The sequence below is a fragment of the Lissotriton vulgaris genome, chromosome 6 (genome assembly GCF_964263255.1).
Source record: "Lissotriton vulgaris chromosome 6, aLisVul1.2, whole genome shotgun sequence".
NCBI lineage: Eukaryota > Metazoa > Chordata > Amphibia > Caudata > Salamandridae > Lissotriton > Lissotriton vulgaris.
The window spans coordinates 724990305-725007089 of NC_141694.1; positions in this window are offsets into that span (position 1 = coordinate 724990305).

Sequence of the window (16785 nt, forward strand, 5' to 3'; positions counted from 1 at the left end):
ACCTCTTGGTATTCAAGTTGATTTAAAATCTCCCTAACTTGTTTTTTAGCTTCTTGCTTTACTGGGTACTGCCTTTGTGCAATAGGTTGATTTTTTAACTGGATTTTGTGGTGAGGAGAATCCTCATCCCATCCTACATGATTTTTATATAATGTGGGGGCTTCTCCCCATTTCCTGGCATATGTATATTTTTTTATGAATTGGAATGTGATTTGAGAAGGCTCGCATAATTATCTCTTCGCCGTGTGGGCACTCCCTAACAACTGCAGGTGGCCAGTCTTGTTCACCTAGAAGAATGTCATAGCCCTTAGAGAGCTTCTCCCAAAAGAGTGCTCTTATTTTTCTAGTTATGTCCCCCTCCATCCGAAGTGTTACTTCATATAACTTGTGGGGTACGCTAACCCTGGTGTCGGCAGTTTCAACCTGAATGCATTCATTCAAGTCCACTGTCTCCAGATGATCCTTCAGGATCCTGCGAACTATGGTTACTTCTGCTGCGCTGTCTAGCATTGTCTGAGCCCACTCGTGGTTCTTGAGTTGTGTCCTCAGAATCCTCGGCATATCTGATCTTTATGCTTGCTACCTTCTTTTTGGAAAATAGTTTTTTACTTTGGTGAACGGGTTCTTTGTCCTTGGATTTGACGCGTTCTTCCTTGTGTTCTGACCGTCCTCTTCTTTCTGATTTCTGCGAAGAAGTCTGAAAAGATCAAGAGGGACGTATGTCATTATCTTGATATCTGTCAGGTTTTCTTAAATTATCCCTATTCCTAAGTTTATACCTTTTTTCAGAGGGCTCCCGTTGGGGAGACCTACCTTCCTGTTCAGGAGACATAACTCTCCTTTGGGGAGACCTTCCTCTGGACTGAGAATGCTTCTCTCCAGGAAGTGTCTGTTTACTATTTTTCCACTTCTTTTTAGGAGTAGTGAGATTATTTTAATAAAAACTTTTTCAGGATTTTCTGTTAGTTGTGTTTTAGTGCTATCCCACCCAAACTATCTCTACCTAGTTCTTCATAGGATTTTTCAATGATTCTGGCAAGCTCATACGGTTGCTCAGTTATGTATGTTTCTTTTAATTTCTGGCAGATTGCCACTGATGCTGCTTCTCTCTAATGTTAGCTAATAGTATATCCGAGACTTGTTTGAAATCCTTCAGTAATTTCATACCTAGATTTAAGGCAGTTTCTGGACCGTATTCATTTTGAATCTGTCTTAGAATGTCTGGTATCACCGCCATGGACGGTACACAATGTGTTTTTGTGTAGATTGAAGCAAAAACTGTGCCCCAAGCGTCACAATCCTCTACGTGTGGTGGAATCCCCATAGGTAAACAGATTGTCAGAATCCTGTGTTTCATGAGGGGTACTATCAGGAAATACTGCCTCTATCTGAGTATTTTTTGTGCTAACCAGAACGGTATCTGTTATCGTTTTGCTGGTAGTTTACCAATGACTGACTGTATAGTCTGTGATGTAATTTTATTTGTGTTCCCCTGGTATGGGGTATGCTGTGGAATTCTTACAGCTGGTTGGACTGTTAATGTCCGCATGACATATTGAACCAATTGTCTATGTATTTTAATTAACTGTTTTAGCTGAGTTAACAATTCTGCATCTGACATCCTTTCAATGACTGGATGAGGTGTATAGCTGGCAAGTACCGGCCATGTTGCTCCTGGTCTACCTAGTGGACCGAGCCTGGTAATGTGGTTTTCATGTTTTAGGGTGCCTTTAAACCAGAGCTGATGCTCTTGGTAAGTTAGTGGAATTTCAATGTCCTCGAAAGGAACGTATTCCGTTGGGGTTCCTCTGCTTTGTAGTAGTGGAACTCACGTGTTCCTGCATTAGCTGCTGGAAACTGAATCCATGAATAGAATACCTCTGTCTGCCGATATTCATGTGCCTCTCTTACAAATATTACCCTGCCACCTTTTGATGATAATCCAATATTTATGAGTCTGTAAGTTACACTTTTCCTTACATTTACTGGGAGCAGTATGGCATCCGTGGGATTTTCTAAGATAGCAGCGTCATCTAAAACTGCTTGAGCTGCTGCTGCAGCTCTCTCTAATTCGGTAGCACTATCCGGTATTTTAGTCGGCTGAGAGTTTGCAGAACAAGTTTCAAGGAAACAAAGATTAGGTGCACAATGTTTTGGAACACTGTATCCTTCAACGTTGAATAAACCAAAAACTAATACATAGGATTTTTTCGTCCTACTCAGTTTTGGCGGATATTATCCTTTTACCCACTTCAGACGTCTATTGGAGTATTTTATGGGAAAAAGGGGTCTGTGTGAAAAGCACGACTGAGTTACTCTAGTATCTAGCGTTAAATTATCGCCTTACTAAACGTCCGGCGCCATGTAGTGTAGTTCCTATATTCCCAATAGGCTCTGCGCATTGGAATAACATATACTATAGTTTAGACGTAGGACTGAAGTCGACTTGGTCTCTATTGTATATATTAGACTTAATTGTGAGTGCCAGCTAGCTCAGAGGTCACTAGAAACTGTTTTCGAATAAACAAGAAGGGTTTAGTCTCTGACAACCATATAACCAGACAACTTTGTTTCCCCAGAATGAAACGTATCTCTAGAGTCGCGGAAACAATAGACGGCTATTTCACTCAGTCATTCGTGCATGCTTCGTTTCACCAGAGTTGCTTTAGAAATAGAGAGACGGGCGTTTTCAATACAAGTATTTATTGAACAGTCTTATTTCTTAAGCATAAGAAATGCACTGCTACAATTGAAATGCTAGTTAAGAAGTACGAGCATTTAATACGAACAGTATTATAAAATAGTACTGTAAAAACATAATATGGTTTCTAAGCCATTAACATAGAATACATAAAATGCATAAAATACATACAGGGATAAAATAGTGGCTAAAAGTACTCAACTGGTGCTTCTATAATATGCCTACCACGGTGTACCTAACCTAAGTCTAGTACGAGGGAGGAGTAAGTGTGGTGTAGCTTAAGTCTAGTAATTTTTTGCCAAGAACCTGTTCCAAGAATTCTCTAAAGGTCTAATCATCTCCGTACCTTGGTTTTAGAATGATAGAGGTCTTGTATCTCTCTCTCAGGACTCGATCTCCCAGCAACCCGCAAGTGTAGCCTAGAAACACCGGAGCTGGATTTCTGGGCAAGAGAAAAGACAGCATCTTCTCAGTGCGTCAGTTGGTGGGTCGGCTTCCTTCGGCACTTGCAGCAGCAGGGCGTCGGGCAAGTAGTTAGTCGATCTGCTCCTAAATCACTGTGTGTTTGACTGGGCAAATGTAGGCATATTTATACTTTCAAGGTGCCGAGTTTAATGTAAGATTGGACATAATATCGTCACTAGTGTCTCAGTTCCTTGAAAACTCCAGGAGTTCTTGGATAAATTAGTATTTAAGCAGGGGGAGGCACCTGACTGCTGAAGGCTGTTTTTTCCAGGAAATCGTTGTGGACTCTTGGAGTTTAGTAGAAGTAGCCATGCCGTATTTGGGCTGCACAGGCTAAGACTAAATAAGGTAACGATTCCTTATGCCTATATAAGGATTGGTTGAATTATACCTATATATGGGCATGAGTCGGGAAAATTTCACTAGGATCCTAGATTCCCACATAACAGCGTAGGTCTCTTAGGCTAGCCACACTCCCTATGCCTCTGTGACTCACAGGGGAATTTGTGTATATTGTTTTCGTTTTGATGGAAGGTGGTTAGATAGTAACTGTCGTGGAGAGTGGCAGTTGGGGGGTTTTGTAAGTTAAGTGTATTTTTTGTGCAAGAGAGTTAACCCATTGTATCCATCTTGGATGTAAAGCTTTTGCATTTGGAATGCTCGCTTTTGTCACTGCCTCTAGGGCAGGTACAGGCGTAACAATCATTATTTGTTTCCCTGTGCGAGAGCTCTCTCTTAGGCTACTGCAGTTTGAAACGCTGTCAGAATTTTTTCTGTTGAAGTGAATTTCATTTCAGCTTGTGTGTACAAGTGTGATTTGTATGCTATTGGTACCTTTTCACCTTCATTAAAGGTCAGGTATGTGAATCTGCATCTCCCTGGGATGATTCGGATCACAAGGTTGCTTACATTGTTGCGTGTTTGTAATTTTGTTTTTGCTAACATGTCTGTTTGTACTGAACGCAAAATTTCTGTATGGTGTTGAGTCCAATTTGTTGTTTTAAAATCAGGTTTGATTAGTTCGTGGTGAGGTTTAACCCTTTCAGCGTAATTCAGAACGTAAGTTCTTCCCAAATTCAGGAAACCTAGAAATGACTAAGTCTTTCAGCGTTTTAGGAGGTTGGAGCAGCACACATTTCTCAAGAAAGTTTGCTGCCAAGCTTTTGCCTTCACCTGATAACTCGTAGACGTTGAGGTGGGCAATTCGTGATTTCTTAAAATTGAATTTATACCCTTCTGAAGCAAGCCCAAGTATTATGGTGTTTACTCTTTTCAAGTGCCTATCCAAATCGTCATCTGTAAGATAGATGTCATCGACATAAGATAATGCCTCATAATCATACATTTGTATTAACTTTGTTACTCTGGCTGAAAATAACCCTGGACTATTCTTGAATCCCTGGGGGAGACGGCAAAATTGTTCCTGTGTCCCCAAGATTGAGAAAGCATTTAAATGCCTGCTTTCTGGTGCAATGTTTTGACAGAAAAACTCATTTGAAATATCTAATGTGGTTTTATATTTCTTGCGCACAATGTTATTCATCAGTGTAGCACAGTGTGCATTTTGTACTGAAAAAGTTTTGTAAGTTAACTTTTGTAAGTTAAGTGTATTTTTTGTGCCATATATGTCACTTGAGAAGATTGTACTGAGGCGTTGTTTATCTAGTTGCCATGGGTGCTGCTAATGATTTAAAATTGTATTTCATGTGACATGAGGGGGTTGCAATCATTGTGGAAGCATCATCAAATACATGCCTATTTAGTCCGTAGAGAGTTCCAGCTTGCACTACTTCATGAGACCCACGTGCATGCACATGAGGGTAGGGCAGTACAGCAGCAAGGGGTGTGCCAAGTTTATCTTACTACTTTTTTTGCATTTGTCCTGGGGTACTGATTTTTGTGTGAGCGTGAGTACCCTTTGATTGCACAAACCAACTCATAGACACTGAAAGCGGATATGTTGTGGTGATTGAATAACTGGATGGCCGTGATGTATTCCTGAAAAGCATTTATGCACCTAATATGGAGCTGTCCACCTTCTTTTCACATCTGTCCTGGAGATTGGCGCACTTTCTTACAGGATCAGTGTTGATCAGGGGTGATTTTACTTGTCTTACCAATGTGTAACCAGATCATTCACATCTCCTGCTTCTTGAACACACCCACTCACGAAACAGCAGAGCCAAGACGCAATTGGCAGATTAGATGCCAGTTGGTCTATCGCTGGAGGGCCCAGCACCCTGAGGACCGGTACTATTCCTTTTTCTCTGATTTGCATGAACTCCACATCCTCCTCAATGCATTTTTGTGCTCTCTTGGTGTGCATGCCGAGGTAGGGAGTAGTATATACCTCACAAGGACACTGTCTGAACATAACCCCCTCTTGATCTCTGTACAGTGTACTTGCACGCAAGCTGGGATATACACTTTGTGCCAGTGCCATGAGGCCTTACAGGATTCAGTGTTTTGCCAAATAATGCATACAGACATAACTCAAAACTTACTAGATGACAAGGGCCCAGCTACATCTACTTTAGTGAAGTGGGATGCCTTAAAACAGTTATTAGAGGTTGCTGCATGTCATGGAGGGTTGCCCAAAGGGCCAAGTGAAGTAGTGCAGGAAATTGATCAACGCCTGCGTGAAGTATGAGGGACCGTGTGGACGGACCAGATGGACAGGGTGCACTCCTGGAGGCAAAGGAAGCTGTGGCAGCACAAGCTGAACAATTGCGCAGCTCAAAAATATTAAACGTACATCACACGCACTGATACCAAAGGAGAGAAATCTGTGGCATTTTTGGCATGGTTGGCCAACCCAAATAAGCAAGGTTAAATAATTCTGTAACTCAGGGATCTGTGAGGGGCAGCTTGCAATACTCAACAGGGTATATATGAGTCTTTCCATGAATATTTTTCAGTCTTTTAAAAATAAAAAAATTAATCTGGGTTCTGTCAGAGAACGTATTGGCCGGGTTTACGGCAGCTCCTCTGCTGTAGCATTTTGGCAGGGATCAGGCAGACATGCTGGTGTGAGACTTTGAGCTGCAAGGGGTGAGGGGATCAATTAAGCATATGGGGAGGAATACGACGCCAGGGACCGATGGACTCCCATTGGAGTTCTACCTCACCTACACTGACCAATTGTCACCTACATTTGACGCTTTATAATGATGCTAATGTACGTGGCCAGTTCCCTGTCACAACCCAAGACACAGTAATCGTCCCACTCCTTAAACCTGTGAGACCACTTGTGGTCAATCTGCATTCCGCCCATTGTCCATGCTTAACACGGATTACCAGACCCTGAGCCATATATTGGCTAAGCAAGGGCTGAAAATCCGTTCCGCTTGCGGAATGTGCGGATTTTTTCACAATTTTGCAGTCCGCGAATCGCGCAAAATTGTCATAGAATTCACGAGTTGGCGGATTTTTTTTGCTTGGTCGTGCTTTAAAAATACAATCTCACGTGTGCGGCGTTGACTTACCGTGATTCTGAGTTCGCCGAGTTATTTTCCTCCCGGTTTGCGTGCGCTGCGACATTTTCGTTCGTGCTGCGTGATCGAGCAAGACTTTTCGACCGCAACTATGTCATAGCGTCCCGCCATCTTGCACTGCGCGACTTGTTGACCGCGAATACGTCATAAGGGCCCGCGATCACTCACCGTGAGAGAAAACAATTGCGAAGACGTAGATGCAACGTGCAGCTGATATCCGGTGGGGTCACTTGAATTTAAACATCATTTAGGGCATGGTGGCATTGAATTGGGGTGATTTTTGTGTGTATTTCGATTTTTAGGTGTTGTTGGGGCCTGGTCCAGGGCCTGGCCTTGTCCAGGGCCTAGCCATGTGGGTGGAGGTCTAGGGGCCATTTTGAAGCCAGGCAGTGTGCTTTGTGCTGTAAGCCTGCACCCAGTCTGCCTTGCTTTCATCCATTATGCCCAGGCGTACTCAGTGGTGCATGGGCCATGCCTTTCTGTGGGGTCTCTTGAATTTAAACATTATTTAGGGCATGAATGGCATTGGATTGGGGTGATTTTTGTGTGTATTTCGATTTTTGGGTGTTGTTGAGGCCTGGTCCAGGGCCTAGCCTTGTCCAGGGCCTAGCCATGTGGGTGGAGGTCTAGGGGCCATTTTGAAGCCAGGCAGAGTGCTTTGTGCTGTAGGCCTGCACCCAGTCTGCCTTGCTTGCATCCATTATGCCCAGGCGTACTCAGTGGTGCATGGGCCATGCTTTTCTGTGGGGTCTCTTGAATTTAAACATTATTTAGGGCATGAATGGCATTGGATTGGGGTGATTTTTGTGTGTATTTCGATTTTTGGGTGTTGTTGGGGCCTGGTCCAGGGCCTGGCCATGTGGGTGGGGACCATTTTGAGGCCTGGTCCAGGGCCTGGCCATGTGGGTGGGGATCTAGGGGCATTTTGAAGAAGCCAGGCAGTGTGCTTTGTGCCATAGACCTGCACCCAGTCTGCCTTGCTTTCATCCATTTTGCCCAGGGATACTCAGGGGTGCATGGGCCATGTCTTTCTGTGGGGTCTCTTGAATTTAAACATCATTTAGGGCATGGATGGAATTGGATTGCGGTGATTTTTGTGTGTATTTCGATTTTTGGGTGTTGTTGGGGCCTGGCCATGTGGGTGGTGGACTTTTTGAGGCCTGTTCCAGGGCCTTACCATGTGGGTGGGAGTCTAGGGGCCATTTTGAAGCCAGGCAGTGTGCTTTCTGTAATAGGCCTGCACCCAGTCTGCCTTGCTTTCATCCATTATGCCCAGGGGTACTCAGTGGTGCATGAAACAACTCTCCCTGTGTAGTCTCTCTTCTATTAATTTAAACATCCATTTTGGATTAGAATTGCAATTTTTATTTTGTGTCTTTCCGTTTTTGGGTGTGTTGTGTTAATAATATTAAATGCCTAGTTGCAAATATTAATTGAAGCACGACATATGTCACATTTATTTAACTGATGTTCCCCTGGTTTCCTTTGCTTTTAGGTGCACAAAGACTGAGAAGAACCAGGAATTATCCTCATCATCATCACTTGTTGTAGTGCCAGGAAGAAGTCCTGCTGCGGTGTGTGCACAACGTCACGTGTGGCCACAGACAACTCTGCAACTCGTGCAACTGCGTCCTGCTGTTCTGACATCTGAAGAAGATGGGCCCAAAGAAATTTGGCCGTAGCTCCTCTACCAAGAAAGTTGCCAGTGCCACTGCCAGTAAGAAGGAGCAGAAGAAGCAAGTGGCGCCACTTACCAAGGAGACTGGTGTGCCGACAGACACTTCTTTGGGGGAAAAAAGACTGCGCCTGCAGCAGCGGTGTCCGCCAGGGACCAAGCTGGGAGCAGCACCTCGCTTCATTGGTCTCAGTGACACCACGCCAAGTTAGGCCCAAGCCCATGAGTGCCGCAGAGGCAGCCACTTTAATTGCTCTTTCACCACCGACCAGTGATGTTGGTGTTGACTCATCGCAAAGTAGCATCTAGTGTTCAACCACAGCCGCAATGACAACTACAGGTGCAACAATGAGGGGCGCAAGTAGAGGCGCATGGAGAGGCACAACTGCCCACAATTCTTGTTCCTCCAGAAGTAGCGGCGCATGAGGAAATCGAGATTCATGCGGAGGTATCAGCAGAGCAAGCCTCTCTGAGTCCTGATGATCCATTGTCTTCCAGATTCCCAGAAAGGAAAAGGAGGGCTATTACAAGTTCTTCTTCAAGCTCCCTTCCTTCTGATGATCTAGATCTTGATTGGCAGTCACCAATTCAGTCTGAGAGAGAGGCACGCCATGAGCCAACAAAGCTAGGTAAAAGGAAGGTTCCTGCAAGGCTTCCACTTATGGGTGATGACGAAGAAGCAGTAGAAGTGGTGTATTCTGCTGCTGATGAAGAGTCTGACGATGACGACCCAATCATCACAGTCGTCACTCCAGCCCCAGCGGGCATGCAGCAGACTGACATTTTTACCCTATCCCGAAATGCTGCTGTGTGGGATGTGGGCAGCGTGGCACTGGTACCACCACCAACACAGGTAACTACTACACCAACACAACCTACAGCTGCCATATTTTCTCTTCAGAAGGGCCGGCAGGGGCCTCCAGCAGGCTCGACCTCCGTTATCTCAAGTAGTGATGCTGTAACTGTAAGTGCACAACCGCGTCAAATTCGGCCACGCCCATCCTCGACTTCATCTGGCATTGAAAGTGGCATCTCCAAATCTAAACTCCCCAGTTTGCGGCTTCTTTAGTATTAGCAAAAAGGCAGAAAACCTAGTTATTTGTTCGATTTGTAAACAAGTAGTTAGGCGGGGTAAGCTTGGTACCAACTATGGTACCAGAGGCCAGAGAGGTCATCTAAAAAAACACCACATTATCCAGTGGGAGGCGCACCTAAGTAAGATCCGGGAAGCCAAAAGTACAAATCCAAATATATCCATTGATATTGCATCTGATGACGAGGGGCTGATCGTGCAGGGGAGAGGTGAAGAAGCGACAGACATTTTTCTGGTACACACAGTACCCCTGGCAGCAGGACTGCAGTGATAGCACCTACACCCTCTACCCCAGCAACATCTATGAGGCACAGTAAGAGTCTGGTAGAGACACCAATGCGAAAAAGTACATCAATGAGCCTAACTGGGTTGAAGAAGTCTGGATCATCATCACATATGACAACGGTCCAGACCACCATTAAAAGCATGTTTTGGTCGGAGGCGCCATTTGAACGCAACCACCCAACGGCACGTCTGTATAATGCAATGCTGGCTAAAATACTAGTGCTGGACCTTCTCCCTTTTTCTTTTGTGGAAGGGGTGGGTTTTCTAGAATTTGTGGCAACAGTCTGCCCTAAATAGAGTTTCCTAGCTGGTCCTATTTTGCCAGATTTGCAGTACTAGCACTACATGAAGATGTGCTGGAACTGATTGGGGCAGCTTTGCAGAAGAGTGCTGTTCACACTATCCACCTGACAACAGACATGTGGACCAGTTGCCAAGCCATTAATTACGTGTGCATCACTGCACACTGGGTCTCTTTTGCGGGGGTTAGAGATAAGATAGCTGCAGTGTTGACAGTGTCACAATTTTTCAAGCTACTCGGAAAGATGCAACAGTAGCCATGTTTGCCATGGAGAAATCACATACTGCAGTAAACATTTTGGAGGAGCTTAACAGTAGGGTCTTTAAATGGCTGCTGCCAAGAAGGCGCATGATTGGTTATGTTTCCACGGATAATGGCAGTAATATAGTTAAGGCCATGAATGATGGTGGCTATTTCAGAGTGCCGTGTTTGGTGCACAGCATTAACATTATTGTCCAAGATTTCTTGAAAAAAGAAAACACAGTCAGCAAGTTACTGACCACCTGCCGAAGAATCTGCACACATTTCAGCCATTCTTTTAAGGCCCGGAAGCAACTGAGGATCATTCAACGTAACCGTAGAGTGCCAGTCAGAGGACTCATCCAGGAGGTGGCAACACGTTGGAACTCAACCTTCTACATGCTTGAGCGTCTGTATGAGCAGTACTTGGTAATCAATGAGTATGTCTTTAACGCACGGACTGCTGCTATGTAAGACATGAGGCTAGAGGTGGAGGAATGGGACCTAGTTAAAAACCTGACAGACATGCTTCGTCCTTTTGAGGTCTTCACCCGTGAAGTCAGCAGAGAGGACTGCAGTATGGGCAAAGCTATCCCATTGTTGCTCATGCTAGAGCACCAACTAAAGGCGGTGTCTTCAACGTTATGAGTTGATGCTGAAAAACAAGACGCATATCAGTTGGCCGAGAGCTTATTAAGCTGCCTAATTGACAATGAAATGCTTCAAAAAAATACATTCAGAACAACATTACATTTGTGCCACTATTCTGGATCCACGGTACAAAAAGGCACTGGCCAGCAATACATTCATTCCTTTTTCTGAAGCAGATGTTTCCAAGTACAAACATTGGCTAGCTCTGTCAGCCACTCGGTTTGAAAAAGAGCGGCAGGAAATTGAAGGAACCACCACAAGTACTACGGAAGCAGCAGGCCGTCTGGCATCAAGGTCCACTTCTGTGACTGAAGGCAGTCACTTTCACTCAGACCCGTTACCGTCGACACCAGTAACCGGATCATCACCTGCACCAGGCCCAGCCATAATATTGTCGGAAGCGGATTGGATAACTCATCAAGGGTTTGCTCGTTTCAGTGTTGATGCAAAGGCAACAGATGGTACGCAAAGTGGAGCACCCCTTGAGGACCTTGAATGGATGGTGCAGGCCTATCTGGATGACCCAACAGAGATCTTCTTTGATCAGAACCCATTGGTGTATTGGTATGGGAAAAGGCTTCACTGGCCACTGCTCACCAGGCTGGCAATAAATTATTTGGCTTGCCCACTCGCAAGCGTGTCTTCTGAACATGTTTTCAGTGCTGCTGGTGCCATTGTAACTTCAAAAAGGACCAGCCTCTCGCCCAAAAATGTGGAGAGGTTAACAATGATCAAGATGAATCAGCACTTCATACCACCAGATTACAAAATACGTGAATGCACGCAAGAAGAAGAGAACACCGACTTAGGTGACGGAAGTTCTTCTCTGTTAGCTGACCTTCTCCCTGTTCAATTCACAGAGTTTGAGGATGAGCTCTGCTTCCCTGACAACTAGGCTTGAAATACTTACTTTTTTCCCGTCCTTATTGACTTTTATTTCTGTGTGTCTTTCTTTGATTAGCAACTTTTATTACAACAAAAGTTTAATCAAAACAAATCCATCTTCACTGCAGCCCTGTCTTCGTCTTATTTCCATATTGAAGGTGCCGCTGTCTGCATTCCTGAAGTTCACAACTCAGTCATGCTCCTCTATCCTCCTCTCCAGTCTCCCCCTATCCATTTCCCTCAAGGCAGATGGCCGGATTACGCAGAATCAAGAAACTGTTGCTTCGTAGACAAGTCCCCTCAAAAGAAGTGGGACTGGAATGACTATTTATGCTGACTGTTACTTCTGAAATTGACACGAGAGTCTGCCCTGTGGCCCTTCACTTAAGAATAGGATGCTGACAAAAAGTTGAACAGGTAATGAATGATCAGATGGCATGCAGAGTGGACAACATTGGCTGTCTGGCTCTGATGAAAGCAATTGCTGTTTGTTTGTTGTACATGAAATAAATCCTATGTGTTCTGTTATTATTTAATCTTTTACACATTAAATGTAACTAAAGTCTACTCTGGTTTTTACCTTGTTTAATGCAAATTGTACTTCTACTGCAGGGGCCACTACGTTGCATTTTTTAATATGGAAAATGTCATTGGACTCAATGTGTGTAGACTGTGACTGCATGAACAACATTGAGTTTGCTAATACCATGATAATGATGTTGAGTCTTAATGATAAAAGTTACATAATATCTTTACAGTCCCTCACTGGGATGGGTGGATCATCATTGTCGGTGTACGGAAGAACTATGGCCATTTCGTGAGTGGCAAACAGGTAAACAAGTCAACAACAACCACAGCAGGCGGGGGCGTGGCTAGCCGTGCTGCGAGATGGCCGCCATCTGAGCGAGCTCCGCTGACCAGGGGACTAATCCTTTTATTTATCCTTTAAAATCAGGCCACAACTGCCGTGTTGTGCACTTTCCATGGTGGGGACGAGGGTGGTGCCCACACGAACTGACAAGAAGGTGAGAAACATGCCCCGTCTGGTGTGAATCGGCAGGGAAAGAAACAACAGACCATGGGGAGCTGCGCGCACCGATGCAGAGGCCGCTGCCTTGCTGCCAAAATTGAGCCAGAGGCGGAGATTGCGGTTGAGGGCCACGAGTGCGGTGAGCTGCAAAGATCGGGTGGATGAAGTAGGAGACCCCGGACTCTGGCGAATCCCGGCTGCGCCATGATTTGCGACCTCTGTCGTACAGGTACAGGGCTGCTTTGTGCGGAGACACCGTCGGCCCAACTGCTAGATGTTGACGCTGTGAGGTCCTGCATTTGCATGAAATGGCGGCGCCCCTTCGGGTCGGACCCCTAACGTTGGCTGCTTAATGCTGTGGAGATCGGAGGGGCACACAGAGCATTTGTGAGTTTATGAGACCCTGGTTACACGCTGAAGGTTCCGGCCTTGGGACACTGCGCTAGTGGTGGAAGGCGATTTATAGCAGCTGGGGGCAGCGTGGGAAGCAGCCGCCATTAACAGCCTTTGCACGGCGGGGAGCAGTTTTACAGAAGCTGGGTGGCTCCTGAGGCACAGGTCGGGCAGGTTACAGTGGTGGGAGGCAGCCGCTGGTTCCAATCTGCGAGGTGCCTGACACGCGACTCTCTTGCAGGGGTTGGGACACGGTCCCACTATCCATACTAAACAGTGCCACACTGCCTGAGAAAGCTGACAGGTACTGGAAGGCTAGCAAGGGACTGCCGCTGGTTGAGTGGAGACAATAAAACAATAACGTGGGGAGTAATGAGAAGAGGCCCCTCATCCTGGTAGGCTGTGATGTTGCACAGAATTCTGGCAGCGTGTGGCGTTTGAAAACCTTGTGAGTGGGCCGCCACCCATATCTCCTGCTGCACAGAGGGGTGCACGAGACAAGTGCCTGTGAGGGGCCCTGAGGCGTGCTCTGGGCCTACTGCTGAACTGGTGGACGCGGAGAACCTGACCGAGTGCACAGGCCCTGTATTTTGCAAATTCACCGATGGGCAGCGGCGTGGAAGCGGTGTAATCTACTGGAGAAACAGGTAAAAGTACGAAGTTTGTTCCCATTGCACCTGACATTACTCCAGACGGCGCAAATTACGTGCGGCTGCTCAAGCCTGTGGATACTATGGGCAAGTCGGAACTTAAACAGCCTAAGATTACTTTTGAATCCAGGAGGTCAACCAGACAATCTGAACCGGAAACAGGTGCTCAGGGCGGCGCGGACATGGATGGGCAGCTCGGGACAGGAGATGAAGACGTGAAAGCCCTGTTATTGGAAATGCGTTCTAGCCTAAGAAGCATTGACTTAAGACTGGACCCTTTAACTCAGCAGGTGGACACGGTGAAATCTCAGGTGGCAGTACACGAGACAAGATTAGACGGTCTCGAAAACAGACAGATGGAGTCCCATGAATTCCAAAAAGAAACCAAGGAACAATGGCTCCACATTGACAAGTTATTGGGACTTATACGTGAGAATATTGATGATTTAGAAGCGCGCTCTCGTAGTTGTAACCTACGCGTGACAGGAGTACCTGAAATGATGGCGATGTCCAGAATGGAGACGTATATGTCAGACCTTTTGCACGCTCTATTTGATCTGAACTTATCATCGGTGTTCAATGTTGAGCGGGCGCACAGAACACTCGGCCCAAAGCCACCGGTGGGAGGTACTCCACGTCCAATTTTGATAAAGTTATTGAACTACCAGGACAGGGACACAATACTTCGTTTGGCTCGAGAGAAGGGTCATGTCACCTACCAAGGGAACACTATTTCCTTTTATCCTCACTTCACACCAGTTGTGCAAGATGCGAGAAAGGAATTCCTAGCAGCCAAGCGACTCCTATTGCAAGCGCAAATCCCATACTCGCTTCTGTATCCGGTGAAGTTGAAAGTGTCACATGATGGTCAGGCACACTTTTTCACAGATGCAAAATCTGCACTGAAGTTTGCCAAGCATGTGGCTGGGAAGGGGGCCAAAAAGAAAGGAGCTGCAACTGGATCCGACACCGGCAGGCTAAGTGACAATGACTGAAACCCCTAATATGTTGTCGTATTGATTATTGTTCTTACATGATTGTTGGGGCTATTGTTAGATGTCGGGAGTAGCGAGGATGTGGGTAACTGCCCTATGATGAGTTAGAATTCATACAGGGAATAAGTGTGGGCGGACCCGATGCACCCCCATCTTAAGTTCAGCCCTGTTAGTATTTGACTTGCACAGTGGTGTGACACACGGTCAGTAATGGCTACCTCACCCCGGTCACCCCGCGAAAGTGGGGGAGTTAGCTGGTTTACCCTCGCCCCCTTAGGGAAGGTTCCCTGAGATATGTTGTTGTTTGCCTTAGTTGCACAAGGTAGGGTTACACTACAACCTAATTGGGGAGTTGGTGTGGGAGGAGGGCGGAAGGGACAATGGGCTGTTGTTTGTTTTTCGCCACTAAGAATAATACATGTAGCAAAGTAGCATTACTGGTGCGGAGTTGTCTACGTAAGGGGCATCAATATAGGATTATTGTCATGCAATGACTTCTAATGGTAACACTTTGAATATTGTGACATGGAATGTACGAGGATTGAATGATTGCAGGAAAGCACGGTTGGTGCATGCTTATTTAACACGACATGCAATAGATATATGCTTTCTGCAAGAAACGCATTTAAATGTGACACCGTCGCAGAGGCTTAAACATAACAGGTGGGGGGAAGTATATTCTGCTGTCTATTCTAGTTATGCAAGAGGTGTAGCCATCCTGCTTAAGAGAGGAATAGATTGGAAGTGCACCCATTCGCAGGTGGACCCAGAGGGGTAGTTTGTACTATTGAATGGGAGGTTGGGTGGTGAACTTGTAACGTTGGCGGCAGTGTATGGGCCGAATACAGATGCTCCTGATTTTTTCCGCCAGATATGGTCCAAGATTAGGGTGATTGGATGTCAAACGGTGATCTGGGGGGGGAGATTTCAATGCTATACTGTCTGATGAGGCTGATAAGAGAGGTACAGCTAAAACCCCACACCCAAAGGCGCGGGAAGCCCTGCATGACATAATGCTAGATGGAGGCCTTCTGGATAGTTGGAGGAACAAAGCCTGGTCTAGACTGGATTTCTGTCTGGTGTCGGGGGATGTTGCGACTTGGACGTTGGAGGTAGCCCATATGGCGCGCTCACAGTCGGACCATGCACTCTGCCTCCTCCGATTGACTCTTCCTGGTGCCCCATTACGGACTTTTACCTGACAATTGCCTCAAAATGCCCTGTTAGATGAGGCGTTTAAGGAGGGGATTCGGAAGGATATTGTGCTATATTTTGAGACAAATGAAGGATCACTTGATACTGAGGCTCTTCTTTGGGATGCCTTTAATGTAGTCATACGTGGGCAATGTATTGCAAGACAGGCAGGGATGTTTAAGGCCATCAGGGGGACACTGGCTAGACTGGAAGGTGAAATTCGGGATTTGGAGAGCCAAATGTTTTAGCACTCGGAAGTTAAGATAGCGGGCCTTCTAAATCTAAACTGTTGGAGTATGAAGAGGAAGCACATAGGGAGGTGAAATTCCTTAGCAAGTATGCAGAGGCCAGACGATACGGTGAAGGAGACAGGCCTGGGCGAACATGATCAGGCCGCTGAGAGGGACTGCGTTTGTGCACGAGATTCACGACCATAAAGGGGAGTCAGTTAGGGGCCAAAAGGACATTCTGACAGTTTTTCAGAAATGTTATTCTAATTTGTACAAAACAACGGGGGCGGTTGATCCAGACAATATGTGGGAATTTTTAGATTCAGTTGCTATGGCATGGTTCAATAATACCCACAGAATGTATATGTACCTACCAATTACGAAAGAGGATGTGCTGCAGGTTATCAAGAGTCTACCCCTAAATAAGGCCCCAGGTCCGGATGGTCTGACGACTGCCTTCTATAAGGCATATGCTGAGGAGTTGGCTCCCAGATTACTGGCGG